The sequence below is a fragment of the Lissotriton vulgaris genome, chromosome 4_1, assembly GCF_964263255.1.
Source record: "Lissotriton vulgaris chromosome 4_1, aLisVul1.2, whole genome shotgun sequence".
Lineage (NCBI taxonomy): Eukaryota > Metazoa > Chordata > Amphibia > Caudata > Salamandridae > Lissotriton > Lissotriton vulgaris.
In genome coordinates this window covers 917,983,438-918,009,241 of record NC_141691.1, presented here as the reverse complement: position 1 = coordinate 918,009,241, position 25,804 = coordinate 917,983,438, and positions in this window count along the sequence as shown.

The following is a 25,804-nucleotide window of genomic DNA, read 5'->3' as shown; positions in this document are numbered from 1 at the left end:
CTTTACTGTAATACACATATGTGATCTCATTTCAAGACATCTGTCTAGAATACATCTCATTATAAATTTATAGTGTAAATTTATTAGAGTTTCTTGAGATTATAACATGCAAAACGTTACAGCAGCTCCTTTCTTTCTGTCCTGGAGTTCCTCTCATACAATGGAAAAAATGGAAAGGGGTATTTGAGAGTTTGTGTGCCCTCTCTTAGTGCAGAGAGGAAATCCTTTTTACTCTTTCATTGCTTAGGATCAGAGGGTCAAGATGTATTCGATCTTCTTCCTGATCTATCTCCAGCGGAGGCCAGAGACCTGTATGATTATGAGATCTGCTTAAAAAAACTTGATAAACAATATTTGCCTAATGTAAGCACTATCTTAGAAAGATAGTCAGCCAAACATTGGAACCTGCTCCCAGCTGAATTGCGCCTCGAACCCTCTGAGACCAAATTTCGTAAAGCCCTCAAAACCCACCTTTTCCGCCTAGCACTGCTGTAACTTCCTATCCCTCTCACAGGCTCTCTCTCAGCGCGGGGACACGCCGGAGCGCGTAACCAAGCGCTTTGCAAAATTCCAAAATAAATAAATAAATAAAATATCAATATGCAAAAAGAATTCAAGGAAATGAAGAAACTGTTGAGGAGTACGTGACTCACCTAAAAAAACTTGACTTTTTTTGCAAGTTTGAAAATGTGTCTGATGAACGCATCCATGATCAGTTTATGTTGGATGCCACATGGAAAAAGTTAGGAAAGAAGTTTGGTTACGTAATGAACCTACCCTAGATGAAGTTCTCTCTGTAGCTAAAATAATTGAACACTTGTTGAAATGTGCTGCAGTGATAGAAAAGGACAGTGAAAAGGATCTTATGGTACATGTAGTTAAAAATAAAAACCAAAAAGGGGTTGAAAAAGGTAAAAACAATTCTCCTATTGATAAAGAGGAATTTAAAGGAAAATTGGTGTAGTGAAGATGCTACAGGTGTGGTAAAGTGGGTCATCTCGCAAATGATAAGAAATGCCCAGCATTGAGTCAAACCTGTACTAAGTGCAAGAACAAAGGTCATTCTTCTTTTATGTGCAAAAGTAAATCACTTCCCAGAGTTAAAAAAAGTGGAGATTTGTGATGACGACAATGATGAAATAAGTTCTGATGATTTTGAGTGTGGGCAAATTGCGTTCCAGGTTCAAAGTGAAACTAGTAAGAAGTCTTGTCCCTTTGAGAGTATTACCATTGAAGGGGAAAGCACCAGAGTCTTGTTTGATTCCGGTGCCAAAATCACTATTGTCTCTAATGAATTTTATCTTAGGAAGTTGAAAACCATAATTTCATTCATGAAGCCTTACATTACACCCTTGGCTTATAGAGATGAGCCCATCAAACTGCATGGGTATTTTATTGGTCTTATTGAATATAAAAACAACCTGGTATCAGGTAAAATGTAGGTATCCAAGAGGGGTGATAGTATTATTAGTTGTATACACCAGGGTGATCTAGGTGTGTTCTTTGATCCCAATGCTGACCCTCCCAATTGAAATTAGAGATAGGGTGCACTCTGTGGTGAAATCTGATGACAAAGAATTTGTACATGAGATACAGAAAGAATGTCCTAGTGTCTTCAGGAAAGAGTTTGGGTGTTTGAAAAGATATCAACACAAAATTAAATTGAAGGATAATTCTGCACCTGTATTTTGCAAAGTGAGAAGTGTGCCTCTTTCAGTGGGGGATGATATGCAAAAGGAAATCTCCAAATTAAAATAATGTGGAATCATTGAAGAAGTGGAGAATACTGAATGGTTGGCCCCAGTAGTTGCTGCCAGAAAACCTAATGGAGACTTACGTCTGTGCATTGATTGGAGGCAACTAAATAAGTGTGTAGTAGTGGATTGTTATCCTTTACCAAACATTACAGAGTTATTGGTTGTTCTTGGTGGGGCGAAGGTATTTAGCACAATTGACCTCACATCTGCTTATCATCAGATTGAGTTAGAGGAATCATGTAGGGACTTTACATCATTCATAACACCCTTTGGAACATTTAGATTTATTCGGATGCCATTTGGCTTAGTTTCAGCTTCATCTGTGTTCCAACGGGTCATGGAAAAGATTTGACAGGAGTATGTATATATCAAGATGACATTCTTGTATGTGGAGACATTGAAGATGAACATGATTATCGATTAAGACTGGCTCTAAAAAAATTGTGTGAATACAATCTTACCATTAAAATGGATAAATGTAGGTTTAGATCTAATTGCATAAATTATTTAGGTCACAATATAACTGGGGATGGTGTCTGACCTAAAAGTGATTTAATCAATACTATTAAAAATATGAGTTCTCCCACTAAAAAAAGTGAATTGATGACATTCTTGGGCATGGTAGAATATTACGCTAAATTAGTGAAAGGCTTTGCAAATTTCACTGTAAGCATGAGATGTCTGTTGTGCAAAGGTGTTGATTTTGTGTGGTCAGAACTCTGTGAAAGAGAATTCACTAGTATTAAAAAAAAGTTGAATGCCGCTCCTTCCCTTAGAAGCTTTGACACCACGGTTAAACCTATTCTTATCACTGACGCCAGTGAGAAAGGTTTGGGTGCGGTTTTACAGCAGCATGGTCCATCTGGTATGCGAACTGCTATGTTTCTATCCCATAGTTTGAGAGATCCCGAGACACGGCACTCAGTTGTTGAAAGGGAATCCCTTGCTATTTTTTGGTTCATTAAAAAATTAAAGAAATTTCTTTGGGGAATTGACTTTGAGGTCTGTTCTGATCACAAGCCTTTAGTTGGAATATTTAATAAAAAGGATCTTGATTTGATTTGAAGTAGGATTACTAAGTGGGTTATTGGTCTCCACGAGTATTGTTTTTCCCTCAAATATATCCCAGGCATTGACAATGGGGTGGCTGATGTGTTGTCACCTCCTGTTCCCAGAGAAGCTCCAGAGGATGAGGAGTCTGAAGAATGTGGTGAATGGGTGTGTGATTTGGATCAAGATTAATTTCTGAAAAGAGGTGGAGAGTGGAGTTTGCAATTGACTCAACATTAACAGGTAATGTCACTGGTTCAAAATTGTTGGACGAACAGTAAGGTAGGATCTGAACTTACAAGACCATTTTGGAATATGCAGAATGAATTGTCTGTCGAGAATGGTTTATTATTTAGAGGTACAAGTTTAATTCCTCCCAGTAGTCTTAGAGGAGAATTGGTGGATTTGGTTCATTCTGCTCATGCCGGTCTTACGAAAAGCAAGGAAAGACTGCGCATGTCATATTGGTGGCCCAGCACGGATAAGCTTGTCGAGCGTGTGGTGCGGGACTATGTTCCTTGCATGTTGAGTAATAAATCCAAATGTTCTCAGGTGCAACCCATGTTTGTGAGAAAGTGCCCTTCAAGTCCTTGGCAGGACATTGCTTTGGATATTCTTGGACCTATAAATAGTGGTGGTTCACAATTTTTTCTTTTGGTTATAATTGACATGTATTCTCGTTGGCCTGAAGTTGTTTTTGTCAGTAATAGATTCAGCACACGTCATTAAGTGTTTGAAAGAGTTGTGTGCCAAGGAAGGTATGCCTGGGTCTATCGTAACTGACAATGGGGTTCAACTTACTTTGAAAGAAATGGAAGAGTTTTTGTCTTCAAGAGGTATTGTGCATAAAACTTGCTCTCTCTATCATCCCAAATCAAATGGAATGGTAGAGAGATTTAACAGAGTACTCAAGGAAACTATTACTTTAGCAAAGTCATTATCCTTGTATTGGAAATGTGAGGTTCTTAAAAAGTTGAGGAGTACAGATTATCTCCTCATGGCACCACTGGGAAAACTCCTTTTATATTATTACAGTGTAGAGTGCATAATACATGTGTAGAACCTTCTTGGGTCAACAAATATGAATTAACGAAAGGAAAAGAAAGTGTGTGTAATAGTAGCAATGTACAAAAGAGGGAAGAGAAAAAAGCCAATGAAAGGAAAAACTACTTTTATTCAAAGAAAGATGTAAAAGAAATTGGGGTAAAAGTGGGTGATTGGGTCAGGATCAAGCATCCTCGTTTTGGTGGTAATTCTCCTTCCAAATTTATGAAACCTAATATGGTCATCAAAGTTTTCAATAATGCTATTATAACGCAAGACTATCGCATTTTGAACTTAAACAGAGTTGTGGTTGTTAGAGGAAAACTTGATGGAAGGTTAAATGCAAGTTCAGGTAATGTTAGTAATTCACCTGTTTGTCCTTTTTCTAAGGAGGATAAAGATAATAATATTTGTTGTTCCTCCAGGACAGTCAAACGCTCTGGATATTTCAATGATTATGCATGATTTTTATTTCTTGTCTTGTAGTTTAATTTGTTGAGGAAGGGAGGTGTGTGGTGTTCCCACCTTCCTGTTTTGCTTACCTGTACTAATGTCATGTTAGAATCTTATATAAGTCATAGTGGTTTTGATGGAGTAAGGACTCGTAGAAAAGAGACTTGCTCGGAAGCAATCAGCTCCTTTAACTCACTAACAAGGTATTAAAAAATGGTTCGTGTAAAACTAATGCGCACCACATGAATATGCAGGTTAGTGAAGCTTGCTTATGTGTTTACTAACGTCAAAAACATGAATGAAGGACTAAAACCGCTTTATATTGGAAATCTTTATTGGTCGTCATGCTATCGCTTGGAGGGAAATTCTTGCGCATGAGCAGAAGACACTAAAATTAAGCCTTGAAGATGTGTGTGCATGGCATCTACTTAGCTGGTGGTATACAGTGAAACCTTTTTGTCTGTGAAATTAATATTTGTCTTTCTGACTTTATTACTACTGCACATTTGGGCCTCCCAGTATAACTGAAGTAAGCTGAATAAAGGAAAGACTGTGCATGTCCACTGAAAGTTAACTCAGAATGATGACTTAAGATGTTGAACGGGAGCGACGGTCGCAAGTGTTATCCTGGGAACAGATAGTGAAGAGTTCAACAAAGTGGACTCATATTCAGACTGTATAACAATTGTTGCAAATAAAATGTGAATGCGTGTGTGAACTGAAATTTTGAATTCAAATTAAGGGGATGGGTTTGTGAACAATAGTTGAACTGATTTTAAATAACATGTAAGCATGGTGTGATGATCTTCCCCTTTTGCAAGACCAATTAGATTTCGTATTTTTACAATATTGAAACTTTAGTGGGTGGAACATGAAGGACGAAAGCTATAATTGAGATAGTTTTAGTTAGTTAGTAAGAGGACAGAGGCTGCTAAAAGCTTGGAGTGGGAGATGCTGATGCTGCGAAAGATGTTGATGAAGAGCCGAATGCAGAACTTTCTCTCCTAATTGAATTGGGTTCAATAAGAAGATCGCTGAAGAATCTTGAGGAGGAAGAGAGTGTCAGAGAGAGTTGCAACCCAATCGTCAGTATTCTAGAGAGTTCATCTATTCTGTCCTGATTCCAGTCCTGAAGTTTTTGGGGTATATTCACAAGAACATGTGCTAAACATCACCAAAAAATGCTAACGCAATTTTACACATCAAAGCCTATCGCAGGAAAATAACCCAGTGTCAACGTGGAATTCACAAAAAGGCAGTACCATGTGATAGTCTGCTGAAACCGCGGCCAATGTCCGCGATACAACCACCTCAACGGAGATAAAAACACAAACCATAACACAAAAAAACATGCAATGGGCCAAAGCCCGATGAGGAAATCAGCAATGAGCAGCGCCATGCAGGTGGGAAAAGTCACTTTAAAAGTAGAAAAAACACTCAAACACAAACTGACCAACACCCAAGCACCATGGAGGCAGCCGTAGGAGTCACAGAGGTTGAGCGCAACACCACAAGCACACCGGACGACCATCCTGGGACCTTGGGGACAGGGACGGGCAAGGACAAGAAGAGGAAGATGAAGTTCAGTCCGCAGGAGAGACAGGATCCTGGCCACGGAAGTGATGGAACACCATCAACAACTGTTCGTCACCTCCAACGATGTCATTGAGCACCAAAAATGCAATATGGCGGGACATCATGGACAAGGTGAATGCCATCAGAAAGCACAAGAGGTCAATGGACAAGGCCAAGAGGCGATGGATTGACAGTGAGTGCAAGACGGAGGAGAAACTCGCAGCCAACCAGAAGGCAGCAATGCAGACTGGAGGTGGGAGCCCAGTGCCACAGCTCGTGCTGGATGACATGGAGGAGCTGGTGTCGACAGTCATCAGTGTGGATCCTGTTGCCGGAGTCGGGGGACCGGACACTGCACGACAGGACACAACACAACCCCAACAGGGTGAGTGACCTCCAGGTACTGGGGGGACGGGTGGAGATGGCCACAATGGCACACATGCACAATCAAGCAGAACACAGTGCAAACCCACAATGACTTTGGGTCATGGCCCTGATCTACAGACTTTCACAATGTTCAATGCCATGCTGTCTGAAAGTCAACATGTACCATGCGGCTACATACGTGTGGACACATTGTAATACACCATCTTCCCTTCACATTGCAGAGACACTGTCAACACATCCTGCACATTAGTCCCAGCCACTCTTCACTGATGATGAGGAAGACACCCCCAGCATCGACACCCAAGCCCTCCAAGACATCATTGACATCATCTGCAACTCACCTCCAGGATCAGGGCAGCCCAGATGCATCAAGGAGACCCCACCCAGTACCTAAACCACACAGCAGGAGGCACCCACAGCCCCGTCAGTCTCCCAAGACCCTCAGGAACAACAGATGGCCTTCCAACGCCATGTGCTGGCGGGCCAGAGGTAGACGGCTGAGCAGGTGCAGTTGGGGTTCGTCCTCATTGGTACCAAACTGGACACCATCCATGGGTGTCTAGGTCCCATCAGGGACCAGCTCCAGTCCCTAACGGAAACCCATGCCCCACTCCATGGTCTCCAACGAGCCCTGACTGACATCGCTGGAGTCATGATACAGAGAGAAGAACACGTGTCTGCTCAGATTTGCTCCAGCGATCCCAGCCGTGAGCTGCCACACATGCGGAGGCTCATGGAGGACATGGTGCAGATGGAGGCAGAAAGGATGGCAGCCACCGCTGCACATCAGTGAAATGTAGCTGGGATCTACCATGCCCTGCAGATCCTCATCATAGCATTGCTGCCACAAGGCGTGGCGCTAGTGAATGCTGCTGCCCCACATCATCCACATCTCCGCCCCCTGGTGTGTCAGCGCCTCACAGTGCAGCAGGCATATCCACTCCGGCACCTGATGTGTCACCGCCACACAGTGCAGCCAACAATCCTTCTCCGGCCCCTGATGTATCAGTGGCACACAGTGCGCAGTCGGTACTACAACACTCACAGGTGGGGCAGAGCACAGATCCAAGGACGGGAAAGTAGATGGGATTGAGCTCAGAAGGAGACACTAGCATTCATTTCCTCATTTCCGTCATTTGGCCTGTTTCTACTTGGTGCTGCACATGGCCCCATGACCTTCCACTGACCCCCAATACACTCCGCTGCACTCACCTTGGACTGCGACATGGACTGCCACATCCTGTTTGATGACCAATGACACGGCGACCAGACTGCAGACTGTACCCTTCCTCTTCTGCAGTACTTTCATTCCACGGGCCCATATTGTGTAGTGTGCTTGGCATAGCCCTGTACCGATTGAGCTGCAAAACTCCACTTGATGTGCAGTAAATATCCAATGACGCACTGCTGTGTCATGTCTTTCATCATTCTTGTATGAATGTGTGGATGAATGTAGGGACATTGATTTCCCTTAAGTCAATGATGCTCATCTAGTGGGATGCCAGTCACAGTGTGCTACATTGCCTATTGTGTTCCAGGTGCCGTGGACACTACAACAGGGACACACGCATTAGTCATACCCAGAGACCTTGAGTCATTGTTGCAAACCCTGCGCTGGTCCAGCATACGCCAGGCCAGACCACTCCATTGCGCTCCGAGGTAGGGGCCCATATAGCTACCTGTCGCAGGCATACTCACTGCTGGTGTGCCGGTCACTGGTCTAGTTGTCAGCAGGTCACAGCCACTCCTTGAGGGCAGGTTTGCACACACACCATATCCAAACGGCACATGCATCACATGCCACGTGACCCTGCAAATATAAGGGGCAGAAAATGTCACATTCCCCTCTGCCGGTGGTGACTGGATGACGGACGCTCCACGGTTTTCACTCATAAAGGGCCCATGAGTTGTTGCGCACAGGGTTAGTGGCACCCGAAGCCTTGCGGCCTTCACGGACCTTCCACTACGTGATGCTGACTGGCGTTGCACATGGTTAGTGGCACCCGTAGCCTTGCTGCCATCACAGGCCTACCACAACATGGCGCTGACTGGCGTTGCATAGGGTTAGGGGCACCCAAAGTCTTGCGGCCATCACAGGCCTACCACCACATGGGGTTGACTGGTGTTGCACACGGTTAGTGGCACCAAAATAGCTGAGCGGGTGTGCAGCCTGCATTGATGACGTGTGCACTGATGTGATCTCTGCCATTGATGACTCAGGACTCAGTGTTATGTGTGGGACATGCTGGGCAGCGGGCAGGCCTGCATGATGTGGACCATGCCATGGTGGCTGTTCCAGGGCCTTGAGCTTGTATGGGCACCTGGTGTGCCTACTGGTGGGCCACCGATGGCAGCAGGTGAACAGTGGGGCCTGTGTGCGCAGGGGCGGTGATGTCTCTCTCTCTCCCTCCCTTCCTTTCCTTCTCTCCTCTCTCATTCTCGCTCCCTTCCCCTTGTTCTCTCTGCCTCTCTCTTTCCTTTAATTTCCTTCTTCTCTTTCTCTCTCTGGCTTACTTTCCTTCTCTGTTTCCCTGTTTCTCGCTCCTTTTTTGTCCACATGACAAACATCCTGATTTTGTGCTTTATTTTCCAGGTTGTGACATTGAGATTGTCCATCACGGACCCGACAGGAGTCTTCCACATTGGTGTTTTGTGTTGTATTTCAATAAAGTTTTTGGTTGTTACTTCACTGCTGTGTGACTGTTTCTCGTTCTTCTGGCCACACATATGTGTATTTATTTAGGCAATGTGCATTATCATGCGCTTTTTGGGGTTCTTGTTTAGTGCAGAGTATGGGCATGTCCGGGGGCGGGGGGTATTCTGGGGGGCTGGGGGTGGTGGCGGGGAGGTTGTGGCCCTCATGGGTATTGGAGCTGCATGATCAATGTCTCCATGGCATCTGTGGGTCTTCAGATGTGGCTCTTGGCTGGGCTCCCTTTCATGCTGCGGGTAGTCAACCTGCTTAACACCAGAAAAAGGCAGGTGTTAATTCCCTGCTACTACCGCGTCTTGTCGCTGGTTTTTGGTTTGCTTCGCAGATCTGGCAGTTCATTGTGAAAGTGTTGTTGTGGTTTTTTTGTGTGTTTTTGCACGGGAACTCCTACTCTGCATCTCATTAGGGTTATTTGGTGGTGTCTACTGTGGAGATACATTTTGGGGCAGTTCTCGTGGGAATACTAGCGGTGTCTGCAGTTTGCACCAGCTTGTGAATGGGGTGTTAAATTTATCTCCACTTTGATGCATTAAAGTGGAGATAAATCAGAGATAAGTCCTTGTGAATATCCCCCTTTGTCTCCTGCCTTATCCGGGGGACCCTTACCAGCCCTTTGGCCAGGGGGGTGGTCTTCACACTATTCTTGGTAATTATATTTTCAAGTTATTTGCAGATGTTCTTTTCTCTCTATCCTCTCTTTATCCTTAGACATTGAGTAAGTCTGTGTTATAGTTGTTTGATGATGATTTTAGTTGAATTTTCTCTCCTAAGAAAGATGGTGATTGCACTGTGTATTTGAGATGTTTCACATGCCTTTGAAATTTTAGAAAAAGATTTTAAACCTTCCTGAGTCTGTTATTATTTTACTTTAAAATAGAAAAGTTAGAGTTAAGTACATTGTCACCATCAACTAGTTCAACTAATGGTCCATCGACCAGAGGAAAGAACTACTTGATCAGTAAAAGGGTTATTTTGAGATGAACAGAGGTACCAAATAAACTAATCCTGATTTATTGTGGAAAAGATATATATAAACTTTGAACTCAGCGGTTTACTCAACCGTGTGTGTTTATGGGCCCAGGTGAGTATATGGTAGTGGCGTATCTGTTGTTGGTACACTGCTGGATCAGTTTTCTGGTAGTGGAGTTATGGTTATTATTGACTAGTTTGGTGATAAATATTGATTATTGATTATTGACTATTGATGTATGTTTAACAAAATAGTAAGCGTCTTGTGTTTTTGTTGTTGTCTGGAAATCCCGGGAAAATTAATAGCAGGTGGTGACAGAAGCTACACTGCAGTGAGGTTACTCGTCTGTTGGAATAATACTGAGAAGCTACATAGGTCTGGCAGTATTAAAGTAGGGACTATTTCATATAAAAGTAGAGTGTGACTGATAGCAGAGGGTTCGCTGGTGAAACTTTGGTCTTATTTCCCAGTAGGTGTAACACTGAAGAAGTAACAGGTTCTCCGGAGCTTGAATGAAGAGTAAACAGGGGTTTTACTCATAGTGAAAAGGAGCGAGATTGAAATCTATCATTGTCTAGTGGAACAGACAGAGTAGTAAATGTTTTTATTTTATTACTAACGGATTTTGTTTTAAGAAAAGTAAAGAAATACGTTTTCATATTACCTTGTGAAGGGAGGGTCAGTCGCTGGAGTTGTGCTGCCGTCACAAAGAGCCGCTTTGGGATTGGGTGAAACAGTGGATGGGGGCAGAAGCAGATTGTAAAGGAGGGGTCAGTAGTAAGGAGCAATAGCGACATCACAAAAGGCCGCACTGGCATTGATCAGACCACGAGAGTGAACCTGAGTCTGATTGGTTAATAGATAGATTAGGCAATAGGATTAGTTAAAAAGGAAATTATATGTTGAGTCCTGATTTAACTGCGGGTGTGAGTCGTGCTGACATAGGACGAGACATAGGCAATAGAGCTAGAAGATATACGGACGACTCTGTCCTATATTGTCCATCCGAAATGTTCGCAAGACCAAAGAAAATGACGTTAATGAAGAAAATTACAAATTTCTTTAAAAAAGATAAACCTGTATTGACTAGAGGGGGAATTCCTATTCCACCACCTAAAACGCCTGCTTCATTTATGATGATGGAGAAAGGATATGACACTAAGCATGGGCGAATTTTGCAAATTCGCAATTCGTGAATTTGCGAATTGGCAATCCGCGAAATTCGCGAATTCGCGCAAATTTGCGGATTTTTTTGTTTTTGCGTGTTCACGGGTGTTCGCGAGGCGCTTTGCGTGTTCGCGGGTGTTCGCGAGGCGCTTTGCAATTTCGCAAGGTTTTTTTTTTGCCTGCTTAATCACCGCCACCCTCTCGTTTTTTTTGCCCATCTGCACTCTGTACCACTCGTTTCTGTGCCCTTCTGCCCTCTGCCCCACTCATTTTTTGTCCCCTTCTGCCCTCTGTCCCACTTTTGTGCCCTTCTGCCCTCAGCCCCACTTAGAATGGCGCCGGCAAGCTGCAAGCGCCATTCTAAAAAAGCTAGAAATAACTTCAACAGGAAGCACTAATAGATAAAGTAAAGCAGGTGCTCCAGTTGAAGGTCAAATTAAGTTACACAATCATTAATCACCCCAAGTTTGGGGTGATTAATGATTGTGTAACTGAATTTGAGCAGCACCTGCTTTACGTTATCTATTAGAGCTTCCTGTTGAAGCTGACTTTTGTAACTATTTTAGAATGACTCTGGCAGCTTGCCGGCGCCATTCTAAAAGAGTTACAAAAGTCAACTTGAACTTTTGACCCAATCCGTTCCGTTCCTGGATTTTGCGGGAAATTCGCGAATCTCGCGGATTGCGAATTTACCGAAAATCCGTGAAATCCGCGAGCGGAACGGATTTTCCGCCCATGCTTATATGACACGTCGGTACGTTGGAGATTTGGGTGGAGTATACAAAAGGTGATGGTGTTTTGGCTTTTCCAGATCATTTTACTGTTAATTTAAAGAGACTTTAGATTTTGAGAGAGAATGAATATGTTAGAACCAAGTCCTGGAATAACACAGTATGAAGCTTTGGAAGAATGGGAGATTGAGGCATTTGATTGTGAAAAATTCAGGAGTGGTCGGAGATAGAGGATTTTTGCCTAGACATCCATATGAGTCAAGTAGGAATCAAATGAAGCATTGGAGAAAAGCTGTAGTATTAGAGGGTTTATATCCAGTATTAATGGCTGAAGAACAGTCAGGGTGCAAGTGTAAAGAGAAAACAAAACACATGAATGTGACAGGATATGGTGAATCTGATGACAAATTATTGGAGGAAATTTTAACTAAAATTCCTCAACCGTACCAGGAAGGACCCAGTAGAGTCACCCCACGAGCACCAGTAATGGGAAAACCCTTAATTCTTCAATTTTTACATGATACTTCAGTTAATAGGGTGCTTAAAGATAAAGAAAGAGAAGCCTTGAATAGAACTAGAGAGGAAGTAGTACAGAAGATAAGTCAATTGAATTTAAATACTGAAGCTTTGACAGTACCAGTGACTATCAGTCCTGTTATCCCATTATATGGAGATAAATTGAGTTGACCAAAACCCCAAGCTTTAACAACTCCTTTGAGTAATCCCAGAAAAGAGGTAATAATATCTGATGAAAAGGCCAGTGAGTGTGATTCAGTCATTTCATTAATGGACCTTCCAATAAGGGAAATTTGAACTGAAACTCAAAAAAGAGTTACACCTGGAAATTCGAAAGAAAAAGGGTCTACAGTATCTTTAGGAACTAAAGGCTTAACAGCGGTCACTCCAGAAGATTTAGAATGCTGGGCAAAGGGAATAGAAAAGCAAAGCTCAACACCAAAGATCTTAGATATTTACAGATTGAAAGTGGAATTGGAATAGATGATAGCTGGAAATGTGAGAATAGAAAGATTGAACCTTTACACTGATGAAGAGTTGTTGTTTATGTGTAGGTGTATAACGAGAAATGCAAAATTGTTTCATGAAAGATTGACAGAGGTTGCATCAGAGATTGGTGTGGATATAGGGAGATCAAATTTATTAATGTATGTATGTATGTATGTATAGGCATTTATGTAGCGCACTACTTACCCAGAGGGTCCCAAGGTGCTTAGACCACTGCGAAACCCTTCCTGGCTTCCCTGAGAGATGGTCCCTTAATGGGTATCTCCACGGTGAGACCAGGCATCCCCGGCGGTCTGGTGGGGCCGTTAGTGAAGATGAGGCAAGCTAATGCCCAGAGTTGCCGAGTGTGATCGCTGATCAGAGTGGGCACCGAGGCGAGAGAATTATCGAGTCCGCTGACCCTGGTCCAGAAACCTGCCGCGCCGGGATTCGAACCCTGGTCCGGGGCCGTCCTCTGCTCTCGGGTCTGCCGCCTCTAACCAGTGAGCCACACTACTTCACAATATGGTTAAGAAACCATATTGAGTGGAGTTTACTGATAAGGATTTAGAAAATATTAATGTGTCTGGTAAAAGTCTACAGATAAAAGAGTTAATGAACATTTTGCAGAAATGGGGATACATTGACAAGTGGAGGACTGGGTAGACAAGAAAAAAAGAGGAAGCACAAGCAAAGGAAGCATCAGCTGCATTCTTGCTAAAAGAATCAGAAAAGGCAGAGAGATTGTGTCCCATGAGAGTGGTTCCTGGTGGTGGATATGTTCATGTTCCGTTAAGTAGACAGGATATTTTGTCATTTACAAATGATTTCCCTAGGTTGAGAGAGAAGCCTGTTGAATGGTACAAACTGGTTGAAAGATTTGTGAAAGTTTTGAAGGTTCTGTTGAAGGATCTGGATGGTTTGTTTGATATTGTAGTACCTGCTGACTTATGGACAGAGTGTAAGATCACAGTTGATTGGCCAAAATAGGAGTATGCTGGTGACTCGAATACAGGAGCAGCCTCGGAGGAGGTGATGAAGAAATATCACCAAGTAATTACTTTTCTGAAAAGAAAAATCCCTCCTAAAGAAACAGACTGGGTAAAGGTAGATAGAATGACTCAAGAGCCAAAGGAGTCTGTACATGGCTATTATGAGCTGTTACTGCAAGTGTTTAAGCAGTATAGTGGATTTGAGAACATTGGTGATATGGATATGGGACATTTTGTGTATCAGGTTGTGTATAGTTTGAAACCAAGAGATTAGTCAAATGATTCATCAGCACATGTTGTGCTGGCAGAGTAAAATGAGTGACGAAATCTTGAAGTATGCCAAGTATTGTGGAGATGACATTGAGGCAAAGCGAAGAGAGCTAAAATAGAAAATAATGTGGGCACTAGTTAAATTGGCAGAACAGCAGGAAAATAAATTAAATACATAGACTGATAATCAGGTGAAAGAGGAGAATCAGAATGATCAAGCGGTGAATGGTGGTAAAGTAAGAGGTCGAATGAATAGAGAGGAAGCGAAGAAGAAGCTGCCTTGTCATGCATGTGAAAAGCCTGTACATTGGAAGAACAAGTGTAAGAATATTCAGAACAATAATGGGCCAAACCAAAATTTAAATCCACTGATGCAGAATGAAGTGATTATGAATCAGCCGTGGCAGGTAGTTACTTAACACTATGAGGTGCCACAAGCTCCTATGCCAAACTTTGTGAACACTCAAAAAACAGTGCTAACGCTCGATTTATAGAGAAAGTGGTAGGAAAAATTCTGTGGTTACACAATATTTTTTACAGAACAATGTGTGACAGGATGGACTTTGCGCAATGACGGTGCCTGAGCGAGGAGGAAGAGGAGTGCGTGCTTGGCGCATCCTTACCAGTAGATTAGTCAGGTCCATTTATTGAGGGAAAGTGGAAGGTAGTGATATCACTTTTCTATTGGATACTGGTGCTACCCGGTCTACTTTGAGAACAGCAGACATCCCAAACGTACCCCTCTCGGGTGAATCTATCCAAGTTGTAGGAGTTTTGAATCAACAGATTAGAACCCCGATTACAAAACCAATGGAGGTATATATCGGAAAATTTATAGATATGCATCAGTCTGTAGTTTGAGATTCCAGTCCAGTAAATCTGTTGGGAAGAGATCTATTGTGCAAAATGAATTGCACGATCTACTGTACACCAGATGGTGTTGCTTTCCATACCCCTGATGAAGATGTTGTATACAGAATGATGCTTGCTAAACAAGGTACTGAAGTAGATGAGATGTTTTCATTGATTACTGAAAGTGAATTACCAGAAGGGTTGAGAACCACAGTGAAGCCCGAAGAGTGGGATTTCACAGGAAAAGATATTGCGCTGATGTCAAATGTAGATCCAGTGAAAGTGACGGTGAAGGAAGTTGCAGTTTATCCAAACACACAACAGTATAAAATTAGTCCAGAAGGGAAAGCAGGAGTTGTCCAGAAATTGACCGGATGATTAAACAAGGCATTTTAAAAGAAATAATGGGTAGTCCTTGTAATTCACCAACAGTGGGACTTAAAAAGCCTAGCAGAAAGTACAGGATAGTGCAGGATTTGAGAAAGATCAACAACATTATAGTGCCTTGTTGCCCAGTAGTGCCAAATCCAGCAGTGATTCTTTTATCAGATACCCTGGAATGCAGGCTGGTTTACAGTAATGGATTTATGCCAAGCCTTTTTCTCTATTCCTTTGCAACCACACAGCCAATATCACCTTTAGGTTCGAAGACTGTGTCTTGGCATGGTGCCGAGTTCCTCAAGGGTATACAGAAAGCCCCTCTTTTTTTTATCAAATCCTGAAAAAGTGTCTAGAAACATTGGTCATGCCCAGAAATTCAGTCCTGGTTTAGTACATTGATGACCTACTAGTGGCATCAAAATCACGAGAAGATTGTGTCACTCACAAAATTGCATTACTGAAACATTTGGCCGAAGGAGGACACAGTGTGTCTCCAGAAAATGTGCAGTTTTATCAACAAGAAGTTAAATACTTAGGTCACAAAATAGGAAGGGAAGTTAGAAAAGCGACTCCGGAAAGAATAAAGATAATCAAACAGATGCAACTACCTCAGATGCAAAAGGAGATGAGAATGTTTCTTGGAGTTGTTGGGTACTCTAGGCAGTGAATAGTTGGGTTTTCCCTGCTGGCAAAACCATTGATTCAGTTGACTCGGAAAAGAGCAAAAAATCTGATTCTCTGGAATGATGAGTGTGTGGAAGCATTTGTGAAATTGCAAAATTGTCTATGTGAGGCCCCTACCTTAGGCATGCCTAATTATACGAACAATTTTCAACTGTTCTGGTCTGAGAGAGAAAGTCATGCACTTACAGTTTTGACTCAAAGGCATGGATTAATCTGACGTCCAGTAGCATATTTCTCCGCTACTCTGGATCCTGTGGCTATAGCATTACCTTGGTGCTTAAAAGCAGTAGCTGCTACTTGCGTGAGTCTGGAAGAAAGTGAATCAATTGTGATGGGACATCCAGTAAAAGTTTACATCCCACATTCAGTTGAGATTCTTTTAACAAAACTCGAACGCAGCACCTTACCCCTAGTCGGATGACTAAATATGAAAGAGTGATTCTGGGAGCGGAAAATGTGACAGTAATAAGATGTACAATAATGAATCATGCCACATTATTGCCAGACCCATGTTATGAAGAAGTGAAAGATGAAGTGGATCATGATTGTCTGGATGTAACTGAGATGTGTACCAAGCCCCTTCCCAATATAAAATAAGTGTCCTTGAAAGAATCAGATCATGAAATATTTATAGATGGGTCATGCATGAGAACAGAGGGAGGAGAATTCAGTGCAGCTTACGCTGCATGTAAAATATCAAGGGTCATTGAAGCATCCTGTTTACCAGTTGTCAAATCTGTATAAGTAGTCGAATTGGTGGCCTTAACAAAGGCATGCAAAATTGGGAAAAATTGGAGGATAACCATATTCACGGACAGTCAATATGGTTTCAGGGTTGTGAACGATTTTGGCCAGCTCTGGATGCAGAGGGGATTTCTGACTTCTTCAGGATCTCTTATAAGAAATGGCAACAATGTAATAGAACTGTTGGAAGCAATACAATTACCAAAGGAAATAGCAGTGGTTAAGTGTGCTGCTCACCAGTCAGGAAATGACTATGTGGCGGCAGGTAACAGATATGCTGACCAAATTGCTCAATATTATGCAAGAAATAACATGGCACTTAACAGAAAAGTTGAAACAAGTGAAATCAGCTGCCCACTTATGTTTTTCTCAGCTCTAGAAACACTGAATGAGGTTAGACAATTACAGGATGAAGTTGAAACAAATGAAAAAGAAAACTGGATAAGGTCAGGTTGTGAAAGAAGGCCAAAAGATGATGTGTGGGTGTACACAGATGGTAGAACAGACATGCCAGACTGCTTACTCTCTCAAATGGCAAGAATGTATCTTGGAGACACACATGTTGGCAGGGGGTACACAGTCAAAATATCGAGTTGATAATATCGAAGTACCATATTATCGAGTCCTAAAAGTCGATGGTAAGAAATATCGACAACCAAAATATCGTTGTAGAAAATATCGATTTATGTGTGTGTCAATATTATCGAAGACATGAATTTCGAAATATGTAATATCGAAGGCTAAAATATCGATAGGCAAAAATATCGATATTTAAAAGTGATGTATTAAAGTATGTTAAGTAATGATATAGTAAAATGTTGTCTATATATAAGGTAATTTATACATATAATTTCAATAATTTTAGTTATAAGTGTAGGAGCGGGATGTAGAGTTTATAGGGGATAAGGGTGGGTAGTGTTTTAAAAAAGTATAGTGTAATTATGGAATAATAAATTTCGAATTTTAAGTAAAATTTTAAATTTTCGAAATTTGAAATAAATATTTGTAAAAGGCGAAATTTTATAGAAATTTATGGAGTATTGTTAAATTTATTGTAGTTAGCTTTTGTGTATGTAGTAAAAAAATTTGTAAATATATATTTATTGTTAAATATTTACGAAATAATTGTATAATAATTTTAGGAGCGGGATGTAGAGTTTATAGGGGATAAGGGTGGGTAGTGTTTTAAAAAAGTATAGTGTAATTATACAATTAAAAATTTCGAATTTTCATTGAAATTTCTAAATTTCGAAAATTGAAATAAATATTTGAAGAAGTCGAAATTTTATCGAAATTTATGGAGTATATTAAAACATTTTTTAGTTTGCTTTTGTGTATGTACTAAAAAGTATTGCAAATATAAAACAATTATTATATATTTTATAAATATTTGTATAATAATTTTAGGAGCGGGATGTAGAGTCTATAGGGGATAAGGGTGGGTAGTGTTTTAAAATATATAGTGTAATTATAGAATTAAAAATTTCGATTTTTCATTTAAATTTCTAAATTTCGAAAATAGAAATAAATATTTGAACAAGTCGAAATTATATCGAAATTTATGGAGTATAGTACAACATTTTTTAGTTTGCTTTTGTGTATGTACTAAAAAGAATTGTAAATATAAAATTATTATTATATATTTAATAAATATTTGTCTAATAATTTTAGGAGTGGGATGTAGAGTTTCTAGGGGATAAGGGTGGGTAGTGTATTAAAAAAGTATACTGTAATTATAGAAGAATACATTTCGTATTTTATTAAATTATTTCTACATTTCGAAATTTTAAATACATATTTGATAAATGCGAAATTTTATACACAATCATGTGATTTATTTTCATTTTTGGGCTTTTGTGTATGTAGTAAAAAGTATTATAAATATATATTTTCGTAGATATTTAATAAAGAAATTTATCATAATTTTAGGAGCGGGATGTCCAGTTTATAGTGGATAAGGGTGGGTAGTGTTTTACAAGGGGTATTTTTCGGTTTCAGGGTCATTTTGTAGTTTTTGGGCAAAGGGGTATTTTTAGGGTTCAGGGTCAGTTTTTAGTTTGTGGGTAAAGGGGTATTTTTAGAGTTCAGGGTCAGTTTTTAGTTTGTGGGTAAAGTGGTATTTTTATGTTTCAGGGTCAGTTTGTAGTTTTTGGGTAAAGGGGTATTTTTAGGGTTCAGGGGCTGTTTTTAGTTTGTGGGTAAAGGGGTATTTTTAGGATTCAGGGTCAGTTTTTAGTTTGTGGGTAAAGGGGTATTTCTAGGTTTCAGGGTCAGTTTTTAGTTTGTGGGTAAAGGGGTATTTTTAGGTTTCAGGGTCAGTTTTTAGTTTGTGGGTAAAGGGGTATTTTTAGGTTTCAGGGTCAGTTTTTAGTTTGTGGGTAAAGGGGTATTTTTAGGTTTCAGGGTCAGTTTTTAGTTTTTGGGTAAATGGGTATTTTTAGGGTTCAGGGTCAGTTTTTAGTTTTTGGGCAAAGGGGTATTGTTAGGGTTCAGGGTCAGTTTTTAGTTTGTGGGTAAAGGGGTATTTTTAGAGTTCAGGGTCAGTTTTTAGTTTGTGGGTAAAGGAGTATTTTTAGGTTTCAGGGTCAGTTTTTAGTTTTTGGGTAAAGGGGTTTTTTTAGGGTTCAGGGTCAGTTTTTAGTTTGTGGGTAAAGGGGTATTTTTAGGTTTCAGGGTCAGCTTTTAGTTTGTGGGTAAAGGGGTATTTTTAGGTTTCAGGGTCAGTTTTTAGTTTGTGGGTAAAGGGGTATTTTTAGGTTTCAGAGTCAGTTTTTAGTTTTTGGGTAAAGGGTTTTTTTAGGGTTCAGGGTCAGTTTTTAGTTTGTGGGTAAAGGGGTATTTTTAGGTTTCAGGGTCAGTTTTTAGTTTTTGGGTAAAGGGGTATTTTGGGGTTCTGGGTCAGTTTTTAGTTTTTGGGGTACAGGGGTACAGGGAAAAAATAAATTCACAATAATTTAAATTAAATTAATTAAATTAAATTAAATTAAATTTTATTACATTAATTATTTTTTTTACAATTAATTTACGATAGTAATTTATTATGAATTAATGTCCTGCACTTACTCTAATTAATTGGTGATTGGAGTTGGAATAGTAAATTAAATAAGTTCTGTGTCCAGCACCTACCCTAATTAAATGATGATTGCAGTTGTAATAGTAAATTATTAAAGTTTTTTGACAAGCAATTACCTAAAGTAAATGGTGATTGGAGAAGGAATATTACAATTATTAATTCTGTGTCCTTCAAATATTGATATTATATGTATATGGGTGTATGAATAATAACTTTTATAGGTTCAGTGTATAGTATGTACTCTAATTACATGTGGTATATAGAAATAGAACATTACAGTTATAATACATTTGCAAAAAGACATAAAAATGATTTTGTAATAGGTAATAGAAAATAATTACACAATTTTTGTTGACAATAATTTTATTTATTCAACAATTGAAAAATAAGATCACATATACATTTTATCAAGCTATGTTTGGTATAAATATAAAAAAAAGAAGGACAATGTTGTTTTAATAATCACATTTTTGAGTAGTTTTCTTGAAAAGTACTTTTAATTTGTAGAGAATAAATGGTTAGTTAACATAATGCAATGTATGATATTATACATACATAATAAAAATATTGTTTCATAATAAAACATTAAACATGTGTAATGAAATACATAAATCACAAAATTTAATAACATATAGTGTTATACAGATGATGATATTAACATATGAACACTTTTAACGCCGCCACCCTCACCGCTCTCAACACCGGCCGACTCCCAGAATGCCATCAAGCCACTCCACGACGTACCCACGGACCTTTCAGCTGCCACGCCTGCAAGTTCACCTGCATCCGGACCAGCCTCGCACCAGCACCCGCCAAGTCGAACACCAGCAGCACCCACCTCAAGTGCATCCTGCTCAACACCCGCTCCGTCCACAGACACGCCATCGAACTCTGGAACCTTCTAGACGCCACAGCCCCTGACGTTGCCTTCCTCACGGAGACCTGGATGAACGCCTCTTCAGCTCCCGACATCGCCATCGCTATCCCAGAGGGCTACAAGATCGTCCGGAGGGACCGAAACGCCAACCAGATGGGAGGAGGCATCGCCATCATCCACAGGAACACCATCCGTCTCACGACCAGCACCGACAACACCCTGACCAGCGCCGAACACCTGCATTTCCAGATCCACACCAACCCGAACACCACCCTCAGAGGCACCCTGATCTACCGACCCCCTGGACCACGCACACAATTCAGCGAGGACATCGCCGACTTCTTCAGCCCGCATGCCCTCCCCTCCGCCGACTACATCCTCCTGGGAGACCTCAACTTCCATCTGGAGAACAACAACGACCGCAACACCAGCACCCTGCTCGACAACCTCGCCAACCTGGGACTCAAGCAACTGGTGTCCACCCCCACCCACCTCGCCGGACACACACTCGACGCAGTCTTCTCTTCCAGCACAGACATCGACTTCAGCCACGCCACAGAGCTTCAGCTCAGCGAACCCCAGCCAGGCCGCCGACAACCTCACGAAGTGGATCAGCAACTGCGCGGACGAACTCGCCCCACTGAGGACCCCGCCTAGCAGACCCGGCAGCAAGAAGGCCCCATGGTTCACCGACGAACTCAAGAGCTCCAAGAAGAACTGCCGAGCCCTCGAGAAAGTCTGGAGAAGGGAACCGACACCGGACAACAGGACCTCCTTCAAACTTGCCACCCGGAAACACCACCAGCTGATCCGCGCCGCCAAGAAAACAGCATTCAAGGACCGGTTGGACAACAACGCACACAACTGCAAGGAACTCTTCAAGATCGTGAAAGAGCTTTCCAACCCCAGCGCAGGAAACAACGACATAACCCCATCGCAAGACCTCTGCAACTCCCTCGCTTCATACTTCCACAACAAGATCACGGACATACACAACAGCTTCAACAACCAACCAACGCACACCATGACCGAACAACCACCCCCCACCACCACCCTCCACGCCTGGACCCCGATCAGCACCGAAGACACCATCCGCACGATGAACTCCATCCACTCCGGATCACCGACCGACCCCTGCCCTCACCACGTCTTCAACAAGGCCGACGCTGTCATCGCACCCCACCTGCGAGACATCATCAACACATCCTTCAACACCACCATCTTCCCTGAGAGCTGGAAACACGCCGAACTCAGCGCTCTACTCAAGAAACCAACAGCGGACCCCACCGACCTCAAGAATTACCGCCCCATCTCGCTCCTCCCGTTTCCAGCCAAAGTCATCGAGAAGACCGTCAACAAGCAGATGGCTGCCTTCCTCGAGACGAACGGATCCCTCGACCCCTCACAGTCCGGCTTCCGAGCCAATCACAGCACCGAGACCGCCCTCATCGCCGCCACCGATGACATCCGAGCCCTGATGGACAATGGAGAAACAGCGGCCCTCATCCTCCTAGACCTCTCTGCGGCATTCGACACGGTCTGCCACCGCACCCTAGTACGGCGCCTCAGCAACATCGGAATCCAGGACAAGGCGCTGGAATGGATCATCTCCTTCCTCGACGGAAGAACACAGAGAGTCCGCCTACCACCGTACAAGTCAGAGGCCTCCGAAGTCATCTGCGGCGTCCCCCAAGGATCATCTCTGAGCCCCACCCTCTTCAACGTCTACATGAGCCCCCTCGCGGCCATCGTACGCAAACACAACCTCAGCATAATCTCCTACGCCGACGACACCCAACTGATCCTCTCCCTGACCAACGACCCCGCCGCCGCCAGAGCCAACCTGCACGAAGGGATGAAAGAGGTAGCCGAGTGGATGACGACCAGCCGCCTGAAACTGAACTCGGACAAGACGGAGGTCCTCATCCTGGGCTCCTCACCCTCCGCCTGGGACGACTCCTGGTGGCCTCCCGCCCTGGGCACCGCACCCAAACCGACAGACCATGCACGCAACCTGGGCTTCATCCTGGACTCCTCCCTCTCCATGACCAGGCAAGTCAACAACGTCTCCTCGGCGTGCTTCAACATCCTACGCATGCTACGGAAGATCTTCTGGTGGATCCCCACCGAGACCAGGAAGACCGTCACCCAGGCCCTCGTCACCAGCCGACTGGACCACGGCAACGCCCTCTACGCCGGTACCACCGCCAAGCTCCAGAAGAGACTCCAGCGGATCCAGAACGCCTCAGCCAGACTCATCCTCGACATCCCACGAACCAGCCACATCTCCGGACATCTGAGAGACCTTCACTGGCTCCCCGTCAACAAAAGAATCACCTTCCGCCTCCTCACCCACGCACACAAAGCCCTACACGACCAAGGCCCGAGCTACCTCAACAGCCGAGTCAACTTCTACGCTCCCAAACGCCACCTCCGATCAGCCAACCACGCCCTCGCCGCCGTCCCCCGCATCCGAAGAGCGACTACAGGAGGAAGGTCCTTCTCCTACCTGGCCGCCAAGACCTGGAACTCCCTCCCGACCGACCTGCGCCTGACCCAAGACCACCTCTCCTTCAGGAAGAAGCTGAAGACCTGGCTGTTCGAGCAGTAGCGGCACCCCCCCCCCCCCCCCCCCCCAGCGCCTTGAGACCCTACGGGTATGTAGCGCGCTTTATAAGTGTCACTGATTGATTGATTGATTTAAATGTATAATATAATATAAAGATCTTGATTAGAACATTTACATCATCATCAATGATTGTTTTAACAATACAATATTGTTATGTATAATTATTATTATTAATAAATAACTTTTAATAATAATAATTTTCACATATTAGTCATATTGTAAACAAGTAAATCAGAAAAACAAATACAATATTACACATTTAGTTATATAATAATTTTAATAAATATTACAATAAATATTTCAACATTTTCATACTTAATGTAATAAATATTAAAAGTATGTAAAATATAATTAATATATAGCAAAAAAGATTTTCATTTCACAATGTACTATACAATTTTTTGTACATTATACATAATTTCTAACCATATATATAACAATAATGGACATTTATAGTAGTACTTTTCACAGTTACATATAATTCGGTTCTTTTTTTTTTTGTAACCACTCTTTGTCTTTTTGCGTTATTTTGGGAAGGGAAAGTCTCGGTTGAAAGCAGGTTCACGTTTGAGTAGGTACGATTCTACTTTTATCTTTTTAAAGTATTGTAACTAAAAATTAAAGGTAGTCCTTTGTTATTTAGGGGTTGGTAATTGAAGTATGACTATTTACATATAATGGAGTGGACTCAATACGTATTTCCGTTATCGAGTTTTCGGGCCATTTTAAGTAGTTGGAGTTAATGAGTATGTTGTATGATTTAATTAAAATTTAAACAAATAGGAATGTTATGTTTATATATTATGGTGTACTCGTTAGTGTTATGTCGGTGGGATTGTTTTGAATTTTTCTGTCTCGTATTTTGAAACAGCTATTTCCGTTTCCGATTACTCTTTTTTTTTGGGAAAGGAAGTGTGTTTCAGTTGTTAGAACGGAGATGTATAACATTCTTCCATTATTTTTTGAGTTCTCAGAAATATTTATCACAGTTTAAGATAACAGTCGTCATTTTCAATGGCATTTAAAGAGTCGTTTTATTTGGCTGATGGATAGTTTTTGCACAGTTAATAGAAAAATATTTAATGATTTGTTGTATTAAGTCTTTGAGATTTACACACTGTATTGTCGGTAAAGGATTAATCTTTATGATGTTGTATTTAAAGGTAAGTTATTCATTTTTAATATTTTGTTTGGATGGAAACAGTATTTAAAAAAAAAAAATTGATATAATGACATATTTATTTAGTCTTTTTATAATAGTGTAAACAAATAAATTAGACTAAATAAATATAGATTTATTATATTAGAATATGTGTGTTATCATATTAAGGATATTGTTTGATGTTTATCCATTGATTTACTTATTGCAATTAGTTTAATGTTTTGGCTATCATTTTTAGATATTCCAGTCCTCTTGTTGTAGGATATAGTTGGACTTGCTGTTGAAGATATAGATACATTTGAGCAGTTTGTCTAGAGATTTTTGGTTTTAGTTGTATGACAGATTGCTCCATACGTAGTTCCTGAAAGCTTTGCTCTTTTTGTATAGCTGTGAGTAGCTTGTGTAATGTGGGTGTTGTACGTCCAGTAGAAGAGAGGAAGGCATTGTGCCAACCTTCAACAGCATTGTTCGTTTTTGCCTCTTGGTTCAGCGTTGGTAGATATACATTCCACCAGGGAATTAAAAATTTAGGCTGGCGTCTGTGGCCTGACCTATGTAGTCTTCCTACCCAGTTGTCCTCAAAGTAATCTAAAAGTGGGGCAAGTCTTTGTTCATTTTGGGTGTAGAAAGGACTTTCAATTAATAGATTGTAATGTTCTGCCACATCAGTTACTGGTACATATGCCAGAGCAATGAGATGTTTGATGAAATGAATGAAATGAAAATGAAATGAAATTAGATTTATAGAGCGCGTGGTTGCCCTTGAGCGTCCCAGCGCTACCGTAACAGAAAAAAACAGAAAGGCCCTGAGAGCAAAAAGAAGGGAACAAGGTTTATTCAGTTTTGGGAAAGAGAAAAGTTTTAAGCAATTTTCTGAACTTTAGATAGGAGACTTCCATCCGGATTTCCCTAGGGAGGGCGTTCCAGTGTTTTGCTGCATTCAGGGAAAACCGGCGTCCTCCGGTCCGGGCTTTTCTCACTCTAGGAACGAAGACCAGGTTCTCTCCGTCAGAGCGGAGGGTCCTTGGGGATTTATAGGGACAAATCAGTTTTCTTAGGGCGGGGGGACCTTTGCCTTGAAGTATCCTGTGAGCGATACACAGAGTTTTGAATGCGATTCGTTCCTGGATGGGGAGCCAATGCAGGGATCTAAGTAGTGGTTTGGCCGAGGCCCTTCTAGGAGCCCCCAGGAGCATTCTGGCTGCCGCATTCTGTACCCGCTGCAGGGTGTTGATTGTTCCTTTCGGTGCAGCTAGAAGGAGAGCATTACCATAATCAAGTCTTGATAGTA